The sequence below is a fragment of the Ursus arctos genome, unplaced genomic scaffold, assembly GCF_023065955.2.
Source record: "Ursus arctos isolate Adak ecotype North America unplaced genomic scaffold, UrsArc2.0 scaffold_25, whole genome shotgun sequence".
Classification (NCBI taxonomy): domain Eukaryota; kingdom Metazoa; phylum Chordata; class Mammalia; order Carnivora; family Ursidae; genus Ursus; species Ursus arctos.
In genome coordinates, this window is record NW_026622930.1 from 34168677 (window position 1) to 34196153 (window position 27477).

The window sequence follows — 27477 nt, forward strand, 5'->3', positions numbered from 1 at the left end:
GTAGTCATAAGTAACATAACCCGATAACCAGTGCTATTTCCCATCACTATAGTTTTGTATTTTTAACAATGTCATATAAATGGAATCATCAGATAAATTGCTTTCACTAAGTGTAATTAATGCCTTTAAGATTCACCCAAGTTGGTTCCTTTTATTACTGAGTGGTGTTCCATTGTATGGTGTATCTATTCACACATTGACATCTGGGTCATTTCCAGTTTCTGACAATTATGAATAGAGCTGCTATAAACACTCATATACCAGTCTTTAAGAGAACAGAGTTTCATTTCTCTTGGGAAAATACCTAGGGATAGGATTTCTGGGTCATGCGCTAAGTGTATGTTTAACTCTATAAAAGACTGACAGGGTGCCTGGGTGGCTCAGTTGGTTAAGTGACTGCCTCTGACTCAGGACATGATCCTGGAGTCCCAGGACTGAGTCCAGCATCGGACTCCCTGCAGGGAGTCTGCTTCTCCCTTTGAACCTATCCCCTCTCATGCTCTCTCTCTCTCTCTCTCTCTCATTTTCTCTCCCTCTCAAATAAATAAAATCTTTAAAAAATAAAATAAAATAAGAAACTGACAAACTTACCTAAAGTGGCTGGACAATTATGCATTGCTATCAGCAATGTGTAAGAGTTCCAGTTGCTCCACATCCTTGCCAGCTTGGTATTGTCAGAATATTTTTGTTTGGTTCTGTTTTGCTATTCTAATAGGTATGTAGTGGTATCTCTCTGTGGTTTTAATCTACATTTCCCTAATGATAATGACATTGATATACTCAGGGTTTTTTAAATATTACATTTAATTCTACTATATTAAAGGACTGTTTAATATTTCAGCACTCAGCCTGTTAATGAAATGAAATAGTTTTATCAACTAAACTAAGCCTGATGTCTTTTCAAAATCATTTACAACACTGAGGATTTAAAATTGGCCTCACAAGCAATAACAGAAAGTTTATGCAATCAACTGAGTAGGAAATGTAGTCAAATAAATTCAACTTGTATTAAATTCAATTTTTGTAGCTTTTTAATAAAAATTGAGAAAATTTAATAGCTTCTTTTCCAACTTTATCTTTCCAGAAACTCCTATAAAATAACCTAAGTGTAACAGTGTTCCTCAACATTTATTGCTTATTTTGTGCTACGCACTATGCTAGACCTTAAGTATGCAAATACTAACAAGTCAAAAGACCCTGTCCTCAAGCAATTTACATTATTCATAATTTTTAAAAATTAACTTTTTCTTAAAATAGGCTTTCTCTTTTAAAAGTTTTACATTTAAGGAAAATTCAGAAGATAGTACATGGTTTCCATATACTACCCTTCCAGTCAGTTTCCCCTATTATTAACATCTTACATTAGTATGGTATATTTGTTAAACTAATACTGAACTTCCTTCAAAGTAGCAAAGAATATAATTTCTATCACCCTTTAAATTTCTTAATTATATCTCATATTTATATTTATTTATGTTTAGGAGTATGGCTTTAAAGAAACTTCTGTCCCTTCATTTGATCCTCCAATTCAAGTGCCCAACCCAGTCTGACTTAAGTTATATCTCAATCGCAAATTATCAAAAGTTAGTAAAAAGATTCTAAATTAGCCTGGATGAGGTACAATGTCCATTTTTCAAAGAAATGACTGGATTGTATCCTTCCATCTCTATTTCTGATTCTCTCTGGGTATCAGCAGGATTCTCCTAAACCCAGTTTTTCCACATCTTTACAGTCTCAAGACTAGAGAGGATGATCTCTTTCCCTGCTAGGTACAGTTCCAAAAAACCCAGAACACAGCTAGTATTTGTTCATCTCACATAACCAATCTTGCACCAATAACTGTGATGTGGAAGCTTCCCCATATTATTATATTTCCCTGAGATGAGAGTAGGGGTAGTAGCAGTGCTCCAAAAGAGGCAGGTAACAAGAGGATTAATAGTTATCTAGACAAATCACTGGAGGAGTTGCTGGTAGCCAATTAACCAAACCAATCTATGTCTAGCACCAGTGGGGGTGGTTGGGCTGGGGGGTAACTTAATAACTATACATTACAGATACAATTATAGATTGTATAGATACTATACATACAAAAAAATATACATTATTTTTTAGAAATTGTATCTTTTTCAGGGCTCCTGGGTGGCTCAGTCGGTTAAGCTTCTGACTTTGGCTCAGGTCATGATCCCAGGGTCCTGGGATGGAGCCACAGTCTGGCTCTCTGCTCAGTGGGAAGTCTACTTGTCTCTCTGCCCCTCCTCTGGCTCCCATGTGCACCCACTCTCTCTCAAATAAATAAAATCTTTTTTAAAAAGAAATTATATCTTTTTTAATTAGGAAATAAAGTATCTGTAACTGCACTTACACATTCTTTTATATTCTTGCCTAAAAAGTTTCTTCAAAGTTATTAAAATTACAGAAACTATGTAACTAGCACTTACAGCAGCTTCTAATTACAATGTTGTGCCTGTGAACAAATATTGTAGAAAATACTGAGAGCAGAGATTTCAGGTATTTAGAAGTGGAAAAGTGGGGGCACCTGGCTGGCTCAGTCAGTGCAACATGCAACTCTTGATCTCAGGGTCATGAGTTCGAGCCCCACATTGCATGTAGGGATTACTTAAAAAAATAAAATCTTAAAAAAAAAAAAAAGCTTAAAAAAATGAATAAAAAATAAAAGAAGTAGAAAATTGAATGGTACCAAGAGTTCAACCACAGAGCAAGAGAAGGGAAGCTGCCTTAGAATGTGTGTATGGGGGGGGGGGGTGTAAGTGGATTCAACTGTACATAAGAGAAAAACCCAAATTAACTCTGGCTTAAACAAAATAGATGTTTACTTTTCTCTGACATAAAATAATCTGAAAACAAGCAGTTGACTGTTCTGCCATGTCATCAACATACAGTATCCTTCCACTCTCCAATCCACTATCTTCGGAGTATAGCCCCTATCCTCATGGTCTAACTTGGCAGCTAGAGAAAAAGATTAAAAGGATACAACTCTCCCTTTAAATAGAATTTTGGAAGTATCACCCACTTCCACTTACAAATCATTGACCAGAACTTCTTCACAAAGTTATACCTAACTGCAAGAGAACCTCGGAAATTTAGTCTTTCAGCAAGTACAGATAGTGCCCACTAAATATTTTTTGTTAATTTGTTTTGTAATTAATTTGTAATTTGTAAATTTGTAATTTGTAAAATATGTTTTGTTAATTTGAGGAAAACAGAGAACATGCCATAGTAGGTCAAAGGCAACAAAGTTAGATGAAGATAGGAGATGTGAATGTGAACTTTCCTTTCTCTAATCTCAAGCTACAGAATGGCAAAAATGAAATGTTTTTGATATTATCACTTACTGGAAAGAGAAGAAATGAAAAAAGAGAAGGACCTTGAGACTCTTAACTATAGAGAACTGATGATTACCAAGAGGGGAGGAGGATGGAGGAAAGAGTGAAATGGGTGATGGGGACTAAGGAGTACACTTGTGGTGATGAGCACTGGGTGTTGTATGGAAGTGTTGAATCACTAAATTTTACACCTGCAACTAATATTAACACTATGATAACTAACTGGAATTAAAATAAAAACTTTAAAAAAAAAAAAGAAAAAGAGAAGGACCTTTAATTCTACTTCTTAGAATATTTCTTACTCGGCTCCATATGATTACCTTAAGAAAAATACCATTTGAGAAATAAAAGTGTGAATCAAACTAATTTGGCTCAAAGCTGCAAAACCGTTTCACTACACAATAGTATAAAACCAATGTGTCTAGCAAGCAGAAAACACCAAGGTATAGAGAGATAGTTTAAAACCAATCAAAGAAACAAAATCATACTAAACAAAGAAACAAAATCAACTATCACTCCTCTTCAGTCAAGAGTTGAGTTACTTCCAGGTCCAGAAACTCAGCCTAAATTCCTCCTCTCCATCCCCACTCCATTACTTGGTAAACCTCTTCCTTGCATTCATAAGGCATATCTTATCTTCCTTGGTTCTCCTTCCTTGCTATTTTAAGGATTTCACCATAATCACCTGGAATCACAAGAATAATCATGTTGAGGAGAGGTGGGTGAGGGGATTGGTTAAATGGGTGATGGGGGTTAAGGAAGGCACTTGTGATAAGCACTGGGTGTTATATGTAAGTATCGAATCACTAAATTGTACACCTGAAACTCGTATTACATTAAATTAACTGGAATTTAAATAAACTTTTTTAAAAGACTAATCATGAAGAAATTATAAAGTTTAAGAAAATCTTATAAAATAATTCCCTGGAACCTCAAATATTCTCACTTTACTGGACAGAACTAATGATGTCTTAACTAGTATTCATTCATACTATCTTGTCTCAAACAATGAAATTGCATTTCTAAGACTGTAAACATGATATATTTCAGAGTCTTTCTTTACCACAGGCATGATACAGAGTTAGCTGTGGTGGGTGATGGTGGTAGGACCAAATTAAGACCTTTAGAAGCCCCAAGTACAGAAAATATAGTATAATCCTCTACTCCACCTTATTAAATGCTACACAACTAAGATTAAGTTAATACAAAAGAATTATTTCTTTCCAGATTACTTCAAAAAATTTTTTAAATATTAAGTGCTTTCAATCTTTTTTCAAATTCTTTCTCCTCTGCTTTGCTGGTACCCTAAAGCCTTTGTTGGATATGGCTTTGGGTAATCAGCACTAAGTAGTAGTAAGAAATAGAAGTAAAAGCAGTTGCAACTTGAAGAGGTCCACTGTGTCAGGTATTTTACATACATTATTGATAATTCTTACCACATCCACAAAAGGGAGATACTATCAATCCTGTTTTGCTGATAAAGAAACGCTCAAAAAAGCTAGATAAGATGCCCAAGGTCACTCATGCAGTAAATGGTGGAGTATCTGAAATAGGCCTTTCTATCTCCCAAGACTGATCCATTAGACATACTGCCTGTAGGGCATTTCTTTAGAACTTGCTCCTAAACAAAATTTCATTTCAGAGAAACACTGAAAAATGATTTTTAAATGCATCATTTGATAGTACTCAAATTTTCCATGGAACTTAATCACCGATAATTCTAGATAATGGCTGTAAATATACAGCCAACACTGCTGCACGGCACAACTCCAGAGATCCTTTTTTTTTTTAACGTGAATGGTGTCCTCTGGATTGTGCAATGCACCAGCTATAACCAAATGCTTATCAAAACCCTTGTCAAGGCCATTTAGTGTTCTGTTTAAAAAAAAAAAAAAAAACTGCAATCATTTTTTTAAGATTCTATTTATTTGTCAGAGAGAGAGAGAGAAAGAGAGTTCGCACAAGCAGGGGGAGTGGCAGGCAGAGGGAGAAGCAGGCTCCCCGCTGAGCAAGAAGCCTAATGCAGGACTTGATCCCAGGGCCCTGGGATCATGACCAGAGCAGGAGGCAGACACTTAACTGACTGAGCCAACCGGGCGCCCCTGCAATCATTTTTAAAAAGCAGAAAAGTATACTCAGAATGTTAAAGAAAGGTATATTAAAGCACATGAAAATATACCCAGCATCATTAGCCATCAGGAAAGTATAATTTAAAACCACAGTGATATACACCTACTAAAAGAGCTAAAATCAAAACAGAAAACAAAACAAAAAAAAACCAAAAAACAAAAACCTGACAATACCAAGTGCTAACAAGGATGAAGAGCAACTGGAATTCTCATATATTGTTGGTGGGAATGCAAAATGGTATACCCACTTTGGAAAAGTTTTGCAGTTACCTAAAAAACCAAACATACACATACCATATGATTGCTAGGTATTTACCCAAGTGAAATGAAAATTTACATTCATAAAATAAAGTATTCTCAAATGTTTATAGCAGTTTTATTCATAGTTGTCAAAAACTAGAAATAACCCAAACATCTCTCAACAGATGAATGAATAAACAAACTGGTCCATCTGTTCTACGGATTACTACTTAGCAATGAAAAGGAATAAACTATTAATACATGCAACAATATGAATGAATCTCAAAGGCATTTTCTAAGTGAAAGAGGCTGACCCAAAAATCTACACAACTATGATTCCATTTACATGACATCCTGGTAAAAGCAAAACAATAGCCATGGAGAACAGGTCATGGGGCTGGAGACGAGGGGGAGACACTAATTACAAAGAGGCAACAGAGCTCTATGTCTTAATAATTAACGGTGGTGTATACACAGTCTATACATTTGTCAAAACACATAGAATAGTATATCACAAAGTACGTATTTTAGTGCATGTAAATTTTAAAATTAAAAGAAAATTTAATTCATAAAAAAATAAAGGAAATATGTCAAATAAAAAAAAGAATGAAAGAATAAGAAAAGGTTTTTAAAAATTACTAGTTCTAGAAATGGCTATCCTCTGGAGATAATATAGCTGCCTCTAGTAAGCCATAGAGATAAAATTTTAATATTTAAGACAAGGCTTACCACATTCTCAACTGACATTAGTTCCCTTCCCTTTACTCACTTCTCTCACCTACGTACACATTTCTCTTTCCTGTGGCTACAATTTTTATTTTCCTCCTCCTCTGCAATGACTATGGATTGCTTTTGCCTACTTCACACTCTTTCCCCCATTTCTCTGGTTAATAGTATTCCCATCCTTTGGGGAACTGACCTTCCCCCATTTTATGTGGTTTGATGACAATTCAATGACAATTCCCCACAGTGATTAGCCCAAGGATGGGCTGTAAGCTCTCAGCAATCTGAGGCTGTGCATCTCTGTCATGGAAGACTTCTAACATAAGCAGACAATTAGACTAACATACAGAAAGAAGTACAGTCAGGAAATAGAGAGTATCCTGAAGATAACATTTAAATTCCTGGATCTATTTGTTCCTGGACTGCTCTACCTCTGCTCTTCCCATTTACAAAAACAATGTCATCTTTTTCAGCCAATTTAGAACTGCTGGTTTTAATGATTCCCATTTTAAAAGCACAAAACATTTTGTTTCTCTAAGGGAGCAAAAACAGTAAATTATCTCTTCACTTGCTGTGGCCTTCAGTTAACTTATTCCCAATATTAGTGGCTATTAATATATAGATATTACCTAGCCCTGCTGTAGGGCAAACGTACATGTATAAAGAGATAGAAATAAAAGATAAAGCCATATATAAGTAGACTGAAAACAGCTGTCCACTAGATTTACATTCCAAGTGCCAGGAACCTTAAAGACAGCTTTTAACATAAATTTTAAGATTTTAAATCTTCAGCGCAGGTAATGATCACTTTTCACCACTTGACATTTTACCATTCTACTCATTCATACCTAGCTAGGTAATAAAGATATGTTACTACTTTGTGTCACTCTGACTTTACCTTGTTCTTTCACTCATCTTCATCAATATCTGAAGAAAGGCAATTGCATATGCCAACATAAAAAAACACACCTTTGCAATAAGGATTAAAGCAAAAGTCGTATGAATTAACAACATATAATAAACTTCCCATAAGTCCTTCTTCAGCTTGTCTGCCTGGAATGTCCCTACTTATTCTTTGATGCTAAGCTTAAACATTAGCTCCTTTCGATACAGCCTTCTCCACTTATCACACCCTAATAGAACTGCTGCCTCTGCCTCCTCTCTACCATAGCAGTTACCAAATTACAACTATTTATACGTTAGTGGTAATGAGAACCTTCTGTAGTAAAAATTTCTGTAGTAAAAAATGAAACCAAAGGGACACCTGGGTGGCTCAGTCGGTTAAGCGTCTGCCTTCAGCTCAGGTCATGACCCCGAGGTCCTGAGATAGTGGCCCACACTGGGCTCCCTGCTCAGCAGAGAGCCTGCTTCTCCTTCTCCCTCTGCTGCTCCCCCCTGCTTGTGCTCTCTCTCTCTCTCTCTCTGTCAAATAAATAAATAAAAATCTTAAAAAAAAAAAAATGAAACAGGAAAGAGCTAATGAAATAGAGAAACGCTCCAGTAACAGATTTTCCAGTTTAACAACTGAATAGATGTGATCGGGAATTCAAAGATGACTCAGAGTTCAAGTCTAGGTAATGGGAGGAATAAGCCAATAATAGAGAAAGGAAAGTTAGAAAGAAGAATACATTTTAGGAGAAAGAAAATTAAAGAAAATTCAAATTTGAGCATGTTGAGCTTAACAGCATGACAAACAGCTGGAGCTCTCCAGCTAAAAACTGAAGTTTGGGCACTTACGGTATAGGAGTCATCTGAAAGAAGTACTCACTGAAGCCAAAGGACCAGGTAACATTCCAAGAAAAAGCAGCTAGATTAAGAAAAATGTATAAGGCAAATACTTAAGAAACAAGTTGACCTTGTCAATGAAAAGAAGAGTGCCTAGAATATACAGGAGAGCTTATAAGCTCCTTATAAGAAGGGAGGAGGAAAAGGGGTTCACAGTGTCGAATCTGGAGAATTCAAAAGCAAGAATTAAAACTGAAAAAAGTCTATTTGGCAATTCAGGTCACTGGTAACAACAGAGAGAATAGCTTTAGTGAAAAAGAAGGTAGCAAAATTTAAACAATATACATGTTGCTTTTTCCTTTGGGCTATTGGATAATATGAAAAAAAAAGGGGGGGAAAGAAGAAAAAAAGAATAAGACAAGGTGTTTTTGGGGTGGATTTCTTTTTTAGGCCATTGAAGATGTTAGGGAAGATTCAAATAAAAATAATAAGAGTTAACAAACAAACCCATATATTCTAACAGAAGGGATAAAAGTAGTAGCCATGAAATAGTCAGTCATGTAAGCCTAAAAGGACACATCTCTACCAAATGGTAGAGAGGAAGGGAAATTAAACAATTTAGAGATAAAGAAAAGCAAAGCTTGAAGACATTTCTGTTTGATGGCCTTAATCTTCTTATACTTAAAAAAAAAAAGTAATTGACGACAACCTACGAAGTCTGGGAACAGTACACAGGAATCAGGGGCTAGGGGGTAGAAAAGGTCAGAAATAGCCGCAGGAAATCAACTACAAAAGAATTGTCAACCAATGTAAGTGAGTATTTTGGAGCACACTTTATAATTAATTATTCATCTCATTTTCACTTATCTAGTAGAAGAGCACAAATTCTTTAGCCTATTTGATTTGACTGTTATTGTTTCGTAACAACAGCCTTCTATATCTGATTTGAGATAATTATGTTCCTTCTGTAAGTCTTCTTTTCCATTGTATATTACTGAATTTTTTCTTTGCTAGGTTATAAAACTTTTAAATTAATCATTTTTACTGCTTTAATGTGTCTTGCTCTGATGCTTTCCTTAAATATCCAAGTAGTGTTTGATTATTCAAGAAATCCTTAATGTCTATTTTCTTAAAGTCAAGTATGTGAGAGAACTATATAGAGAATAGGGATTCTAAATTTAAAAATGGCTATACCTTTTGAGGGGTGCCTGAGTGGCTCAGTCAGTTAAGCATCCGCCTTCGGTTCAGGTCATGATATTGGAGCCCTGGAATAGAGCTCCACGTGGGGTTCCCTGCTCAGTGTGGAGTCTGCTTCACCCTCTCCCTCTGCCTCTACCCCACTTGTGCTTGCTTGCTCTCTCTATCAACTAAATAAACAAAATCTTTTAAACAAAATGGCTACATCTTTTGACAGCTGCTCACATTATTATGTTTAAAAATAAAAATTCCCTGGGAAAATATGATCTTTAATATTTCAAAGTTTCAAAAGTTATAGGAAGAAGTATCTCTTCTCCTTTACACTGAAATTTTTCCAATTACATAATTCATATTTAGATACTTTATATGTATTAAAAATTCTGTGAGACATTTAAAAATAAATATGGCATGGCATATATTTAAAAGAATATGGCTGCCATAAAACAGTCACCTTAGAAAGTTCTCAGACTTATTCCTAGAGTGCTGCCATTGCACAAAAAGCTATGAGATTCAACTTTAGAACTCGTTTAAAGCCTTAACATAATCATTATATTATTGTCAAAGTGACAAATCTTCATTGATTAAATATAGGTTTCACATTTGGGGAAATTTCTGGTTATCATAAGGTGGTTTACCTAAATTAGAAATATCACTTCTGAACAAAAAATATGACAATAAAGCATGAAACAAATTTTTTTATGTTGCTATAATGACTCCATCATTAACATATATTTATGACTATATTCCCCTCCTCCACAGTGTCTGATCTGTGGGTTACCAATCATACATTCCAGTATGTTGGGTAAAAATAAAAATTCAATCATTTTATAGCCATACTTCCTACTATTATAGGTAATATAAGAAGCTCTGATGGTTTCTAAGAGTCAAATTATTGAATATTTGAAAGTAGTTACAGCACTCTCATTTTTAAATGTAGCTGGCTGTTATTCAATGCCCTACCTTTTTTTATACTATACTAAAAATGTACATTAACCCTTTGGCATATCTGATGCCAGCCTACGCAGACAGTTGTCTACTCCTGTTACAAACACATACATTTACATATGTATAGCACTATTTTTTTAACTCCTTATATGTGTATTTTTTCCTTAGTTTATCACCTGAATGTTACCTATCAGCTCTGCCTCTACATGAGCCCTAGGACAGTGTTCCCAATGGTAGCTATACATTTTCTTTGGTTCTTCTCTGAAAAACAGTCTAATCTCACCTGGCTGCCTTAAGCCCAACTTGGTTTAAACTTAACTGAAATCTCTCCATGCCATAGTCTACCCCCAAAATAAAAAAAAATAACTAAAAAGCATAGTCTTTTTCTTATAAGAAGCTTCAATCACTTTTAAAGCTCTACCTCTGAGAATTATTCAACTTTGCCTTTATTCTCTTCAAAAATCATTAACTCAGCTTTTATGATTGTCCCTATTCTGAAAGTTACACACATGAACTAAGAAATGTTCAAGAAAAAGTTTAATCAGCCATCTTGTTTCTTCAAGACAGTCCCAAATTTGTCCACGGCTGACTCATGTATTAGACAATAAGCCTTGTTTTTGGGCACCTGGGTGGCGCAGTTGGTTAAGCACCTGACTCTTGGTTTCAGCTCAGGTAGTGATCTCAGGGTCATGAGATCAAACCCCAAGTCAGGCATCAAGTCTGCTTTAGACTCTCTCTCCCTCTTCCTCTGCCCCTCCCTGCCACAAGCTCCCACACGCTCCCTCCCTTTCTCAAATAAATAAGTCTTAAAAAATATACATATATCAGACCAGAAGCCTCATTTTTGATTAAAAAAATAATAATAAAGTAACTATATTTAAGGGGAAGAATTAAGATACGTTCTAGGAAAAGGTCAGTGAATGTCTACCCAAGCTGTAAAAACTGAATAGAAGAAAATCAAAATAATTCATTTTATGGAAAAAAAGCAAAGACCCAGGGGGAGCAAGTGGCTTACCCAAGTTTATACATTTGGTAGCAAAACTAACACTATTATCCAATCTCCTGATTCCAGGTTTAAAGCTCTTCTACTTTAACCATTCATCCAAATGGCTAAACGGGATTATACTAAATGAAAGGAGCCAGACACAAAAGAATACATATTATATGATTCTATTAATGTCAAATTTCTAGAAACAGCAAAACTACAGAAACAAAAAGCAGACCACTGGTTGCCTGGGGCTGGGAGTAGGAGCAGGGACTGGGAAGGTAGGCAAGACAGAACTTTTTGGAGAATGAAGTATTCTAAAATTAAATTGTGATAATGGTTGCACAACAATATATAAATTTATTAAAACTTAAGCTGTGGGGGCACCTGAGTGGTCCAGTAGGTTGAGTCTGACTCTCGGTTTTGGCTCAGGTCTTGAACTCAGGGTCATGAGATTGAGCCCCATGTTGTGCTCCACAGGGAGTCTGCTTAAGGCACACTTTCCCTTGACACTGCCCCTCCCCACCGCGTGTGCACTTTATGAGATATAATTTATACTTCAATAAAGCTATTCAAAAAATGACTAAGAAGGAATTCAGATTTTGGCTTTAAGTCCATGGAGCTCTTAGGAAATTTTATGTCAAAAGTATCACTAAGGGCGCCTGGGGGGCTCAGTCAGTTAAGTGTCTGCCTTCAGCTCAGGTCATGAACTCAGGGTCCTAGGATCAAAGCCTGCATGGGTCTCCGTGCTGAGCAGGGAGTCTGCTTCTCCCTCTCCCTCTGCAGCCCCCCAAACCCCCTCTCTCAAATAAATAAATTTTTAAAAATCTTAAAAAAAAAAAAAAAATATATATATATATATCACTAAAACACACCAAAAAAACAGCTTTTTTCCCAAACTTCAGATCCTTTTCCCTTCAGCATTTCCAAAAGTTGGGTACCTTATTTTCTAACCTTACCTTTTCCATGGATACAAAAAGTAACAGGAAGTGCACAAATATACACATAGGAAATGTGCATAATTCCTCTGAAAACACTTCAGTTATTGATCATTATTTCCTTTTAGATAGGATCTGCACTGCTCTAAGTAAGCCTCTGCAGACGGTTTAGAATAGAGGATGTGTGGACACCTGGGTGGCTCAGACAGTTAAGCATCTGCCTTTGGCTCAGGTCATGATCCCAGGGTTCTGGGATCAAGTCCCACATTGGGCTCCTTGCTCAGTGAGGGGCCTGCTTCTCCCTCTGCCTGCAGCTCCCCCTGCTTGTGTCCTCTCTCTCTGACCGATAAAAATATTTTAAAAATCTTAAAAAAAAAAAAAAAAAATAGAGGATGTGCTCCTTTATCTGTTATCTGGTCTGACAAATTGTTCCAAAACAGAATTCTTTAGTGATTTCATTTTCATGACATCTTTGTGCCATTATAATTTAAACACTAATAGTATTTTTATGGAGAAGAACCATTCTTAATTGCATATTAGCAAGTTTCTTAAGTTTATTATTTGTGCATCCTTATTAGGTATACATCTCTTCAGCTTACTCAGCATTGACAGCCTATTCTTTGTTTACTTACAAATTAAAAATAAGTTATATAGGGGCACCTGGGTGGCACAGCGGTTAAGCGTCTGCCTTCGGCTCAGGGCATGATCCCGGCGTTCCAGGATCGAGCCCCACATCAGGCTCATCCACTATGAGCCTGCTTCTTCCTCTCCCACTCCCCCTGCTTGTGTTCCCTCTCTTGCTGGCTGTCTGTATCTCTGTCAAATAAATAAATAAAATCTTTAAAAAAAAATAAGTTATATATCTCTCATAACAGTTAATGCTTTACATCTATGAGAAACACCACTGTTTGAACCTTAAAAATAAAGTTTTAATTAATGGAGGCCTAGATATCTGTAATTATGTCAGAGGAAGCAGTCAGGATTACTTAGTAAACCTACAGTTCCCAGGCTGCTGAGGCTCAGTTTACCAAGGCTAACGAAAGACCTTTTGGCCTCAAGAATTTCAATTATCACCTTCCTAAAGCCCTAGAGTTTCACCAAACTTCCTAAAAGAGAAAGAAAAATCTGAAACTTATAAAAAGAAAGCGAAATGTTTACCCTAGCTTAAGCTCTAATTTTAAAGAGTAGGTTTCTCAAAATTACAATCTTTTGACATTTGGTAACTGAATGAATTAAGTAGTTATTCAAAGAATTCAAGACATGAAAAATAGAATACAATCTCAGCTGAATACCTCCCTCTTTCAGGTACAATTCTCTGTGTTAGAGAAACTGAATCAGTCAGATCCCAAATGATTAGGGTCCTAATTATCAAACATACACTTTTTCCTTGTGACTTTTTCACAATAACTGGCTTAAACTTGCTAACAGTATTCCCATGAATGGAGAACACTGCTGCTCAATTTAGTTTGTTAGTTCTCTTCAAGGGACACGGTATGGTTTGGGGGGGGGGGTCTACATTTTTCTTACTGCAATGAGGCACACAAAGAAGGTGAAGTAATGTTCTAAAAACCAATTCCTTACAGACAGAAACTCCAAAGATGAAGACAGAAATAACAAAGGAGACATAAGAATGCATTCCAGGAAATTGGAAGAGGGGATTATGATATATTAAATATTAAGCAGACAATAATGTGACTGATACAGCACCCTTGACAATGACTGAACCAACTACCCCATATCCCTTTTTACATGGAGTTACAAACTCATTTTTTAATAAATAATAATAAACTCTACCCCAACTGAAGTTCTTCTAGTCTCTTGCCTACTGCCTCAGAGGAAATGAAATCATTATAATAAACCTATTGTAACATAAAAGCTAATGTTTTACCAGGAAATGTTCTATGAACTCTAAGAAAAAAATCCTATAAGGATGATGTCAACTCCCACATTTCCTACCACAATTGGGAGAGTAAGGATAACAAACAGGGAAGGAAGGAGGGACAAAGAAAAACTAAAGAAGTACGCTCCCTCGCCTCCAAACAAAGCAGGCTCATCAACCAGTAAGACCCTCTGCCTCTCTCCTTCCCTTCACTGAATGCCCCAAACACAGCTGAAGTCTGAAACAATGGGAATAATACAGAAGCTACAAATTATATTTTTCCCACCTTTACCACCAATCAAGATGATATAATCAATTGTATTTTAAAAATTATAAAAATGATTTTTAAAACTAGCTTATGGAATGATGACTTCAGTCATTGAATAATATTGCTATGCTTTTATAGTTTGATGGTTTATAAATATTGTTTTTACCACATGCAAGTTTGTTCTGGCTCTAGGTATTAATGGAATTTCATATCTCATTTAAGGGATATAATCCAGCCACAAAATTATTAAAAATCTGAAACTCATTCACGGTTCATTAACAGTCAATTGAATAAAAAGATGTACATAAACACAAAACGGGTTCATTTTCATTTTAGTTATAGATTTAGTTTGCACTAAATCAAACAGAAGAATCTCCTATTTTTATGTTACTTTTGTTCACTTAAAATCAGAAAGTTATAGCATTTAAAGTTCATATTATGTAATATTTCTCATAACTCAGGTTCTAAAATACATTAATTTCTCATTCACATCTATGATTAATACCAATATTTTATTACATACTTTATAATGTGAACTTTATTTACATTAACCAGTCATCAAAACTGTGACAAGTAGAACTGTTAAATCCAATCGAAACATGAGTATGCTGTCATATTTTTTCAGCTTACCCCATTGTTAAAATAAACGTAAAAAACCCAAGTTTTAAGATACAACAAAAATAGGGAGCATTTCAAGAGTGATCTCTAAAAGTATATTCCAGTGCTTTAAATGAAGAGGTTATACTATAGAACCAAGACAAAAGAGAGTAATACCAAAATCAAGTTTGAACCACATCAGTACTAGACTAGACTTTTATATTGGTAAAAGTTGTCAATTTTTTTAAAAACTTGAAACATATTTCCTCTTCACATGTCATTTTCTGATGACCAAAAAAACAAAACAAAATTATCACAAAAAGATATTTTTAAAAACTAATAGGTGAGTGAGCTATTAGGTTTTGGTAAATAAAGTCTTTTTAAAAGAAAACTCAGGGGCACCTGGGTAGCTCAGTCAGTTAAGTGTCTGCCTTCAGCTCAGGTCCCAGGGTTCTGGGATCAAGCCCTGTGTCGAGCCCTGTGTCGAGCCCTGTGTCGAGCCCTGTGTCGAGCCCTGTGTTGGGCTCCCTGCTCAGCGGGGAGGCTGCTTCTCCTTCTCCCTCTGCCTACCACTCTGCCAACTTGTGCTCTCTCTCTCTGTCAAATAGATAAATAAAATCTTTAAAAAAAAAAAAAAAAGAAGAAGAAAAGAAAGAAAACTTAAATGAAATTAACCATATAGCTCTGCTTTCTGTGACAAATATGAGTAACTAATATTGAAACACACAGCATAATCCCATAGGCCCTATATGTTCTTCTTCCATTAAAAGTAAAATGTACAGTATCATATAAAGTTTATATGGGTTATATGTTTAGAATATTGTGGAGACTGATAAAAAGGTTATTTATTTAATCAAGGAAGAAAAACCTATGCCAGGTGAGTGAAAGCATTCATTTTATTGGTTTGATCCCTAATTATTCCAAGAGAAAATTGTGGGATATGGAGTGAGGTTGAAGAAGAGATGTAGGCTGGAGAGCAGAACTTGGAGAGAAAAGAAGGTTCAGACATGAGACTAAGCTCTTAAAAAATATATCTTAATGACTGGATTAAGAAGTTGTGGTCCATATATACAATGGAATATTACTCAGCAATCAGAAAGAATGAGTTCTCAACATTTGCTACAACATGGACGGCACTGGAGGAGATAATGCTTAGTGAAATAAGTCAAGCAGAGAAAGACAACTATCATATGATTTCTCTCATCTATGGAACATAAGAACTAGAATGATCAGTAGGGGAAGAAAGGGATAAAGAAAGGGGGGGTAATCAGAAGGGGGAATGAAACATGAGAGACTATGGACTATGAGAAACAAACTGAGGGCTACAGAGGGGAGGGAGGTGGGGGAATGGGATAGACCGGTGATGGGTAGTAAGGAGGGCACATATTGCATGGTGCACTGGGTGTTATACACAACTAATGAATCATCAAGCCTTACATCGAAAACCGGGGATGTACTGTATGGTGACTAACATAATATAATAAAAAATCATTATTAATAAAAAAAAATTTAAAAAAAATATATCTTAAATGCATATACATCTCTATATAATAGAATTTTAAAATGTTTTTTAAAAAATTGATTGTAAATATCTTTTACTTTTAAACATTTGTCTCATTATAGCAAACTACAATTTCATAACAATTCCAACCACCAAAAAGAAACCGTTTACTAAATAACACAGAAATATAAGCCACAGACTCATTAAGAAGGAAACCAACGAAAATCTTGAACAGGTCCTCTAAATGCTACACCTACTATACTACTGCTGACTATAGAAGCCTGGGAGTACCAACAGGACTAGTATTGATGCAGAGTATAAAAGTACTATAATAATAATACTTCTAGTTTCAGCATTGTTCGGAATCTTAGCTGTGTTTTGTTTTATTTTTTAAGTAGGCTCCATGCCCAACATGGGGCTTGAACTCACAACCTTGAGATCAAGAGTCACATGCTATACCAACTGAGCCAGCCAGGTGCCCCAGTTGCATTTTATTTTTTAGTTAAAAAAAAATTACATTTTTTAAATATTTACTGTTATGATTATAAAATGGAAACTCTTTTATAAATGTTCTATAATATAAAGTGGGTGTATTTACCATTTAATTAAAACAAGAGATTTAGTAATGCAGTTTATAGTAAATTAAAAATAACCATTTAAGAAATTGAAAAATACATAAAAATATTCTGGCATGTCTTATAAAACGTTGTTTAATTTATAGGATAAACCTCTTAAAAATGGTAAACACCTCACTACTCTTTATCTCACAGGTATTACCATTCTTTTCAAAGAATCTATTTTTTATTTTATCAGCACTGAGATTCTGTTTACATAATGGACATAATGGACAGCAAAAGAGAACAAACAGCCCAACCACTATCTTCAGAAAACAAAATATTCTAATAATTTTAATATATACATTATCAATTTCTAGCCTTGAATTTGAAGAATATGTGAACTGTGAGAAATAAATTCACTTACCTCCTAACTGATTACAGTTGAGAAATCTAACTAAAGTGCCATAAACCAAAAAATAATTGCTTTATATTCAAAGGCCCAAGTTCAATTTAGTAAACAGGCTAGACTCACTGCATTATATCACAGGAGACAGAGGGTAAGAAGTGACCTTGGAATCCTTCATTCCAGATGTCTGAAGGGTCCAATTCTTAATGAAAGGATCTCAATTTTTGATAAATACTTAGCTTACTACCCAGTCAGTATCTTTGCCCATATAAGACTCTACTTGATTTCTGAAATTTTAGGACTGTAGATGTTATAAAGAAAAAATTTAAGAACATACAACATGCACAAAGGATTAAGACTACTTCTCTTGTGATGCGATGCACAAGAAAGTTAAGAAACTACTATCACACACTCTACATTTTGGGGCATATTTTTCTGAGATTGTAAATGAGAAATTCAATAAGCCTTAAGCATATACTTTCCATTATTTCAGATCATGAAAAGATTTTTTAAGTAATTTGTAATACACAACATATATATATACATATATATTTCACAAATAACTATGTACAGATATATGCCCATATCATTCCCTTACTCTTTTAATTAAAAATTTATGTTCTTTCTGGTTATAAAAATCTGGGTTTGGGTGTTTTAAAAGTTCAAACACATATTAAGCTATGCTTTGCTTTGGCACTAGCTCCCCCTCCAGACCAACCTACTAATATAACTGCACTTAAAAAAATAAACAACAAAACAAGTTTTTCCAAGCCACTAGCAAATTTCAAAATTCACCACTATTAAGGACATTCTAGTACTTTAAAATAACTAATTAAAATTGAAGCCAAACACTGCATAATGTAATCAGAATTACTGTTTTTTCAATTCCATACATCTCAAATAGGATGACGTGTAGGAAAACAACGTCAAGTAACTCTTTAAGAACATCCTAAAAGATCTATACAGTGCTATATTTTATGGAAATGATTTTGAATCACTATCCTAATAAACCACTGTATACTCCTCATGTTAATCACTACTTGATCAAAAAGATACACTTTTGCATGTTTCTGCAATCTATACAAGTTTCATTCCAGGTGTTCAGCTCTTCAAGTACAATTCTCAATTTAAAAAAGCAGCAAAAGGAAAATCCATGCCCCAAATCACCCTTGAATGTTCCTTATAGCCTATTCATTTCTAACCCCCTACATTTCAATATACTAAACTGTAAATTCACAAATACAAATGTTTGAATGCCCACCTTATCCTTACTACTTAGTACTTATAAATCAAGAAATTGCCACTTTCTATATACATTTTATGGTATATTTCACAAAGCTGGCAATGTACAAGATCTTATCATTTGGCATAGGATTTTAGGTTATTTTAAAGAAAGGAAAACACAACTTGCTCCATTATTTCAGTATAGTGCTGCTATGCTTAATTTCTCTCCTAAAATGTTTTCATATATATAATGCACGCTTTAAAAGAACTGTCTATAAAAACATGAAATTAAAATTTAATAAAGTAAATAAATATACACTTACTCCCAGGAGTAACAAGAAGGAAAAAAACTATAATGAACCCTTACCTACAGTTTCTAAAGAGAGCCAAGTCAAAGTTCAGTCAGTTACCCGTGATGAGCTTAATTTTAAACTGACAGAAAACTTTTGTTGAAATCTGTTCTGCGTTACCTTAAAGTTTGGGGTTATCTACTGGAGATTCTGTCTTTCCTAGGTTCACCTTCCAGAGCTGACTTAAGTCCACTCTAAATTAATTCAAACATGGAAAGAAGAAACAACACCTCTCTCTGCCTTTCTCCAAGGCCTCAATCAAAAGGCTAATAATATACGGCAAAACGCTAACAGCTCACCAGGGATAAACCCTAACCAAGACACTGGCATTTAACTTAAGATACACACTGCGTCTCTGACGTTCTGTGTCGCTGAAGATTGCAATCCCCACAGTAAGAGAACAGGTGCTGCACCCGACAACCCACTCACTCTTGCAGGACAAATCTCCTTTAACTAATAAATAAGGACTCGTTTAACCTTTCCAAATAAGTTTAGATACTCAAAAGCCGCCAGCTCATCATTTCCAAATCAACTGGGGGTGGGGGGTGCAGCGGCACTCACGCCTTTAACTGCCCAGGCATTGGCCCCTCGCCGGGAGCAGATCTTTGTACGGGTCCACCTCCCGATTTCTGGCCCGAGAACCCCTCACAAAAGCCCGTAACGTACAAGCATCCTCCTCCCCACAGTCCGTGACTACAGGGACCGAGTTGCTGGCGAAAGGGCAGGTAGGTGGAGAGGAGGAAAGAGGGACACCTCCCACCCCCGCCCCCATCCCTTCTCCTCTCCTTGGCTTCGGCCCCTGCCCGAAGCAAGGATGCGCGACGCCGAGGACAGCCGCGGCTGCAGGCGCCCCTCACCCCCAGCCCGCGCCCCCGGGCCGCGCCAGAGCGTCCCGGGGGCTTCCTCCCCACTTTTCCCGGAGCCCGTGGGTAAGCAGCAGCAGTTGCAGCAACAGGCCCGGGGAACGCCTGGGGGTAAAAGCGGCGACAGCCCCCAATCACATCCCCGGCGCCTCCTCGAATCCCGCACTAGCCCATACCCCAGACCCCGCGGCGCGCGGGGCCCGGCTCCCAAACGCCCCCTTACCCGAGGCGGGAGTAGAGGCGGTCTCCGCCGTCCCCAGTTGCCGCCGCCACCACCGCCGCACAGCCCTCAGCTGCAGCTGCCCCGTTGGGGAGTGGGAGGGGTGGCTGGGTGGAGGATGCTACTCCCGACTGAAGGGAGAGGAAGAAACGGAAACAGGAACCGCCGCCGCCGCCGCTTAACGGAGCCTTCGGCGCCACTGACTGAGCGAGAGCGCGAGGCGGCGCGAGCGGGGCAGTCGCTGACAGCGCGAGACCGAGCGCGAGCCGGGTCCCGGGCGCGCGACCCCGAGCAGCACCGGCCCCATTCCGCGAGGAGAGGAAGGGGACCGGTTGGCTGGGGCTGGGAGGGGGCGGTGTGGGGCGGGGGCCTGGAGCTGAGGGAACCCGGTTACTCGGGTCGGTCGGAGATAACGCGCGCACGCGCCGCAGCGGCTCTGACAACGAGCGCAGGCGGGGAAGCCTTGGCTAGCGCAAGCGTGCGCGCGCGGGTGGGGGCGCGCGCCCCTCAGCGTTACAGACTTCTGGGAGAGGGCGCGCATGCGCCGGCCGCTGCCACCTACGGCGACCCTGGCATGTGCCACGGCTTCTTCCCGCCCCCTTCTTGCTGCGCCGGTGGATAGCGTAGCTGCAGCATCCGCTGCCAGGCAGAGCCGCGGGCCACAGAGGGACCGGGAGACTTCCAGCAGGGCACCAGCTGCTCCTGGGTTCCTGCTTCCTACACGAGCGTAGGCCGCCCTCTACCGCCTGCAGGCCGGAGGCTGACGGCGGCGCGACTCAAGCCGAACTCCCCACTCCCGGGAGCGCCATCTCCAGGGAATGTCGTATTCTCGACAGCCGGGGAACGGACTGGCCCGAGCCAGTTCATTCCGCGGCCTTAAGGAACACTGGTACTGGAGATTGAAGCAGGCTCCTTGCTACTTTTTAGAGGGGATCGCTGCTGCTCAGCCCCTGCAGCCAGATCTGGCCGTTCTGCTGCAGCTTGCGGCGTGACCATAGAATGGCATCGCACCCACATGCAACTAGCGAAGCCCTGTTTTATCTTGTGAGAGCTGTTTCCGCATTTGCCCCGTCAGAAAGACCTCCCACAAGGGCCTGAGTTTGATGTCTAGCCTCTCCCCCGACCCGCGGCTGCGACAGCCCCTTTGAGGCGGAAGTTTATTCAGTACGGGAAAGAGAACTTTGGGAGTGCGGGAAAGGGGTTCCCTAGGATGCTTCCTACCCGCTCGCACTCGGGAAATTCCTGGCGCCCGCGATGCAGAGCAGTGGGCCGAAGAGCTAGCTCAGACGGGCCCAGACCGCGGGCTGAGCCGGAGGACCTAGGCGCGCCGCCCCGGCACACAAAGTAGTCGCGGGCCGAGGGAGGGGGTGCCACGGTGTCCAATCAGAGACTCGAGCCCTGTGAGTGGAGTGCGAGCCGACCAATCAGACGGCCGGAGGATGAGCTTCCCGTACCCAACTCTTCCCTGTAGCCTCGGGACCCAGATCCCAAGCCTGGAGCGAAGTGCCTTGGAAAGAGAGATGGTGCCCCAAGGACAGAAAAATTGTTTCTCTAGACTTGGATATTTTTAAGTAAATGCCTTGGGTACTTAGAGCAAATAGCGGCGGCGTTTTAGATGCTGAGTATGAAAAGGATCACAGAAAAGAGATTTACAAGGCACTGGCCTGCCAAGACTGCAATCTGCCTAATAACATTCATAAATTTGCAGCATTTATTGAGACCTTTTTATAGGCCAGGAACTGTATTACAGAAAAATAAGATAACTGCTGATTCAAAGAAGAAAGAAAGGTCCCTGTCCTCAAGAAGCCCAGCTCCCTCTTAGGTTTGCTGGACCTTGTGAGTCATATTTATTGTCAGTCCTTTAAAAAGCTCTCAGCAAAGTAGTTTCCAGTCATTTTTATGACTGTTACCTCCCTGTAAGAAGAGAAAATTGAGGGAAAAGTAGAGTGACCTGTCTAAAGTTACACAAAAAAGATACTGGCAGAGACAGAATTATGTTCTAGCTCAGAGAGCTTGTATATCATCATTCAACAATGATTTATTGAATGCCTGGTTGCCATTCTCCACTAAAGAGGTTCCTGTACAAAGCTTACGAACAACAGAATTCTATAAGGGCCACAAGCTTTGGTTGCTGGAAATGAACAGAAATTTTGGGTTTATGCCATCGTGAGATAAAGGCTAACATCTTATTCATACTCTAGATCATTTTTAGAAGTCAGAGGTGAGCTGGATATTTACTTTTTAGTTTAAACAGCATTTTTAAAAATATTTTAGCAACATTTCAGTGAACTTAGACCTTGATTTAAGGACAGATTGTCTAGGTGTCTTCTTTTTGGGGAAAAAAAAAGACAGACTTCTGAATTTGTTCACTGAAGCTTTTACATTGATTAATCAGAGGGATATAGGATAGATAAATACTCTCCTTGAAATCGTTTTGCTTTATGCAATATATTTTACCAATTTTGTATAAATTCTAGACTTCAACTTGTTGGATCTGTGTATATAACTGTCATTGAGTTTCTGTTCTCCAGAACATGGCTGTGAATCTCAAGTTTAGTTATTAGCTGAATAAGATTTTGAATAAAATTAGAGAGCATGGCACATTTAAAAACAAAATTTTAGCAAACATGTTTAACTTTATAGCTTACCTTATATAATACTTTAAGATCTCCAAGTTCAAAGCTTTACTTTACATTTGCCTCAAAACATCTGATTTTCCATCCGGCCTTCATATTTCCTTTCTGAAAATGTTGGAATTAAAATACATATCTTCTCAGGGGTGCCTGGCTGGCTCAGAGTATGTGATTCTTGATCTCAGGGTTGTGAGTTTGAGCCCCTAGTTGGGTGCAAGGATTACTTAAAATCTTTTAAAAAAATTAAATAGAATACATCTTCTCTACTTTCTTCTGCTTTTAAAAAAAAAAAATCTGTCCTAGGAATATTTGCCCAAGATTTAGTGCATTTTGATAGGATAGTATGTTACATATTAAAATGCCAAATAACTTGGGTTTCTCTAGAATACACTCAGAAACTAGTTCTCTAGTGACTCTGATAGTGCTCTGTTGAGTCAATGTGCTTCTCGCCTGTGACAGGACACAGTTATCAAGACCCTTTCCAGCACATGCCCAGGATTTGGCTGCCACCACAGAACTGGAAGTATCTATTATACAACTGACTTTGGGAACAAATCTTTACACACTGAGTTCCAGATCCATAATGAATTTCCAAAAAATTCACAGCAGTTCCAGCTTTTAAAACACTTTTCTTTTACTCTCCCCAGAGAGGAATATTACTAAAACTCTGCCTTTCTCTTGCTAGGTTAAGTTTCTGAGAAGGAAAATATCTCCAAAAGGTTCTAAACATTATTAGTCAACAGAAGACATCTCTGTCAAAAGATGTTTTCTCCACAAGCTCTAGCTTCCCCACCACCACCGACACACTGCTGTTCCCGGGGCCCTCTCACTCTCTCTTCTCACCCCAGCTGCCTGCCTCTGTCTCTCATCACTCCTAGTTTCTGATATTTGCTTAAGCAAGTAGAAGTGCTCTACCACTTCCTCCACCCTTCCCTCACCAACTAGGTTTTAGACCCATCTTTGCTTATCTGAAAACTTACAGATAAGTTCTGCTCAGCAAGAGATGGTACCGAACATTGTTTTGTTATATTATACCAAGAACGAATAGAACCTTGTCAGCACATTGTATTCTTTTACACAGCCTGTGTCAGATTCTTAGTCATCAACCAGAGCTGTGGGGTCTTGTGGGTGGGGCAAGGAGGAGTCAACCATTAGACAATGGAAAAGATGAAAATGAAAGTTAAAGTGAATACACTGGTAGCCATTTTATTGAGAGATTAGCTAGATCAAAGTTAATGAACTTGAATATTATCACATTTCCAAAGTTGTGAACATTCATGCAGGAACTAGTTTGAAGTTTACTACTACCATTTTATTAATGACTATAATAAAAATAATAGCCCAGGTGTAATATTGCTGAGTGCCAGGCGCCATGATAAACTCTTACCTCCATCATTTAATTCTCAAAGCAACCCTTTGAGGTGGATCCTGTTATTATAATAGTTGGCTCTAAGAGGTCACAGAGAGGAGCTAAAGAGGCTCTCAGCAGCAGCTGCTTACCACATAGTTTAGAAATGTTTCCATTTCTACCAGTGTGGACCAACTGAATGTCAGTCCTGGAAACATTCTTAATAATTTTTAATTGCCCTTATTTTCTAAATATTGTTCTAGGTACATTTACTTAGAGGATTCCATCTTGCAGGAAATCATTCAAAAGACAGCACTGTTACTATTACATGCAAAAAGATGTGACCTTGAGATAATCATTTTACCCATCTGGCCCTTAGTTTTCTGATCTGTAAAATAAAGGGGATGGTCTAGAGAAATTTTAGTTGTTTGCCAGTTCTAGAACTACAAATCTAGCCAGCTTGACACACCATTGCCAGCAACCACAACAATGAAATATGGAAAAACAGTCAATACTTTGAAATCCAGTAAATGTTTTTAAGTCACTTTTGAGCCAACTCCTTAAATAGAAATTCAGTCTACACCCGCTTATTAAAGAACAGAGCAATCTTTCCAATCAGAAGAGTAAATGAAGTGATTGATTTAGAGACTTATGAAACTAGCCAAACTATCCCTTTCTATGACTTGCCTCCATGGCTGAAATTTCTGTCTTCTTCATTGGGATAAAGCATCATATAGTTCACACTGTTCACATCCACTTCTATTCCTTCCTCATTAATAGAGTTCCCATTCTCTCTCTCTCTCTCTCTGTTTGTTTTTTAGGTAACCATCCAACCTCCAGCTATAGAAGGGCAATTGAATTAGCCTACTTCAATCAATTAATAAATTGATTAATTTATTAATCAATTAATTAATTCCTTAGTATGGTAGAGACTTGCTTACCCTCTCTTTCCTTGCATATAAAGATATTATATTTTTATACATACATCCCTGCCACTCAACCTTACACTTGCAGTTAAGCTGCACCACGTGACTAATTATAGCCACTAGTCTATAGTGGGTTGTGGGTAGAAGTAATATGTGTCACTTCCAGGTATAAAATTCAATTGCAAGTATAAATTTTCACAGTGTTTACCCTTCCCCAGTCTCAAAACCAGTATTATTGAAGATGATAGAGCCTTTGTTAGCCTAAGTCCCTAAAAGAGGAAAATGTGGAATACCCCACCTCCCATCCTCATCAGGCCAAGATAGATAAATGAATAAAAAACACACCTTTATTGTTTAAGCCACTGAGATTTGGGGTTGTCTTCTACTGTAGTACTACTTGGAATCTAGGTTATGCTAGGTCTTAGACTATTCTAATTCTAATTTAGGTATATTCTAATATACCTGAAAACCATTATAGTCTTGGGGTATACTGGCCCAATCAGACTGAAGGGAAGGATTTTTAGTGCATGCTTAGGGGAGAGGATTCTCTCTTTCCTACCAGATACGAGTGAGTCAGCCCATAACAGAGATTACCATTGCCAGCAATCTAACAACCACAAGAAGAATTAACCTTAAAATGAAGTCAACACACTACAGATGGCAAACAAAGAGAAAAATCCTTGAAGAAATGTTTGAGCTGGTGGTTATATCACTCCTGAAGGCTACTCTTTCTGGACTTGTAATAGTGCAAAATAGTAATTCTGGTTTTTTCTCCATAACACCATAAGCAGAAATTACATCTTGTATATCTTTAATTTCCTCACAGTTCCTAACACAGATATAGATCTAGAAGCACTCAAAAATATTGGATGAATTAAAATTTCTTTTAAATATAATAGCTCGTGTTCTTGCCTTTAGAAACAAAATATTACCTGAATTAGCAAGGGGGAAAAAGTAATTTAATACAACCCAATCTTTTTACAGATAAAGAGATTAAGACCCAGATACATTTCAAGATTTATCAAGTTCACCTAGCTTTGTTATGGCAGAACTAAGGGGGGGGGGGACCTAATAATTGCTTCATCAAAAATGACCATAATTTCCAACTGAAAATAGAGAAGCAATGAGACAGTATATTACCATGGTAGTTAAAAACTTTGAAGTTAAGACAAATGTAGCTTACTTACTAGCTATATGTTCTTCGACAAGTTACTTAACCTCCCTGAGCTCTGGTTTCCATCTGTAAAAGAGAACAATAATCTCTAGCACATAGGGTTGAGGAATAAATGGCTCAACATGTAAAATGCACTCAGCACAATGCCTGACACATAATAAACGTCCTATGTATTGCAGACCTATCAAATGGGGTTTATTCATAGCTAAATCAATTTTTTTTTTTTGCATTAGGCTAGATCCGCTCTCCTTTATCTTTCCTTTCATTTAATTCAGACCGCTGACCTGTGTTTTTCCATCATGTATAATTATAGTGTAGCCTATACAATTGCCTAGCCCGGACTGCCTTTCTTATTGGAACTGCCCCTGCTGTTTCCACACATCTGTCGTATTATGGCAGCAAGAAAAGCCCTGTTATGACTGATTGGCCATTGGCCACAGCTAATTGGTCAAGAGGTGGACACCTGACCCAAATGGGCCAATGAAGCCATTCCTCCAAGATTTTTAGACTTTGGAAGGGAAGTAATCTCAAGTCTCAGCTAGATATATCATCTGAAAAATGTCGTTGGACATGTTTTTGTTTTGTTTTGTTTTTGCCAAGTAGAGAAACACATTCTGCATTTAGAGAATAAAGTCAATGGACAAAGGGAGAAAAAGAGGATGAAGAAAGTGTCTTTGTTATACTGGAGATCTCAGTTCCAGGTTTTCTTGACTATTGACAAAATCTCTGCCTTTCCTTCTGCTTTGGGTGGCCTCTACCAAGGTTTCCACCCAATATTCTTCTTATATTTCCCTATTTTGCATAAGCTAATTTCAGGTGGGTTTATTTTAGCTGTGATTAATGCAATGGTATGTTATATTGTCATAAAGTCAAAAAATAAGAAGAAGAAAAATCCTTAAATTATCTTTATTAACAACCTGAGTGATACTTCTAAGAATATGATCAAATTTATAAAAATGAATCAATAAATCTTTATCAACTGTATGTAAAGTACCTGTAAGCAGAGACTTCAAATTACCTCCCTATATCTGTTCTTTCACTCTTCCATAACAACCAACCCCCAATTTTTAAATGGTCATTTTGCCACTCAGCTAAAACCTAATATTTTCCAGTCTCCATTATTGCATAGGTATGGCCACATGACTAAATTCTGGCTGTTGAAATCTAAGTAGAAATGTTGTATGGGACATCTATTAAAAAAAAAAAGTCATAAAAAGAAAGGGAATATACCCTCTTATCTGTTCTCTGCATCCTATTACCTGGGCCATAATGTGATGACTGGAGCCCTTTCAGCCATTTTGGACC

General features: G+C 37.8%; 1 protein-coding gene across 18 annotated transcripts in view; it reads right to left on the reverse strand.

The window, feature by feature from the left end:
• FUT8 (fucosyltransferase 8) overlaps window positions 1-21428 on the reverse strand; it is a 282852-nt gene extending 261424 nt beyond the window's left edge. For 8 of the 18 annotated variants that reach the window (XM_057318410.1, XM_057318414.1, XM_057318415.1 and 5 more), the window contains exon 1: window positions 20095-20525. The gene's annotated coding sequence lies outside the window, so the exon portion shown is untranslated. Of the gene's footprint in view, window positions 1-20094; window positions 20575-21312 lie in introns of those variants that run through there. The other 10 variants (XM_057318427.1, XM_057318424.1, XM_057318426.1 and 7 more) reach the window with 7 other exon arrangements.
• Window positions 21429-27477: the final 6049 nt, after the last annotated feature.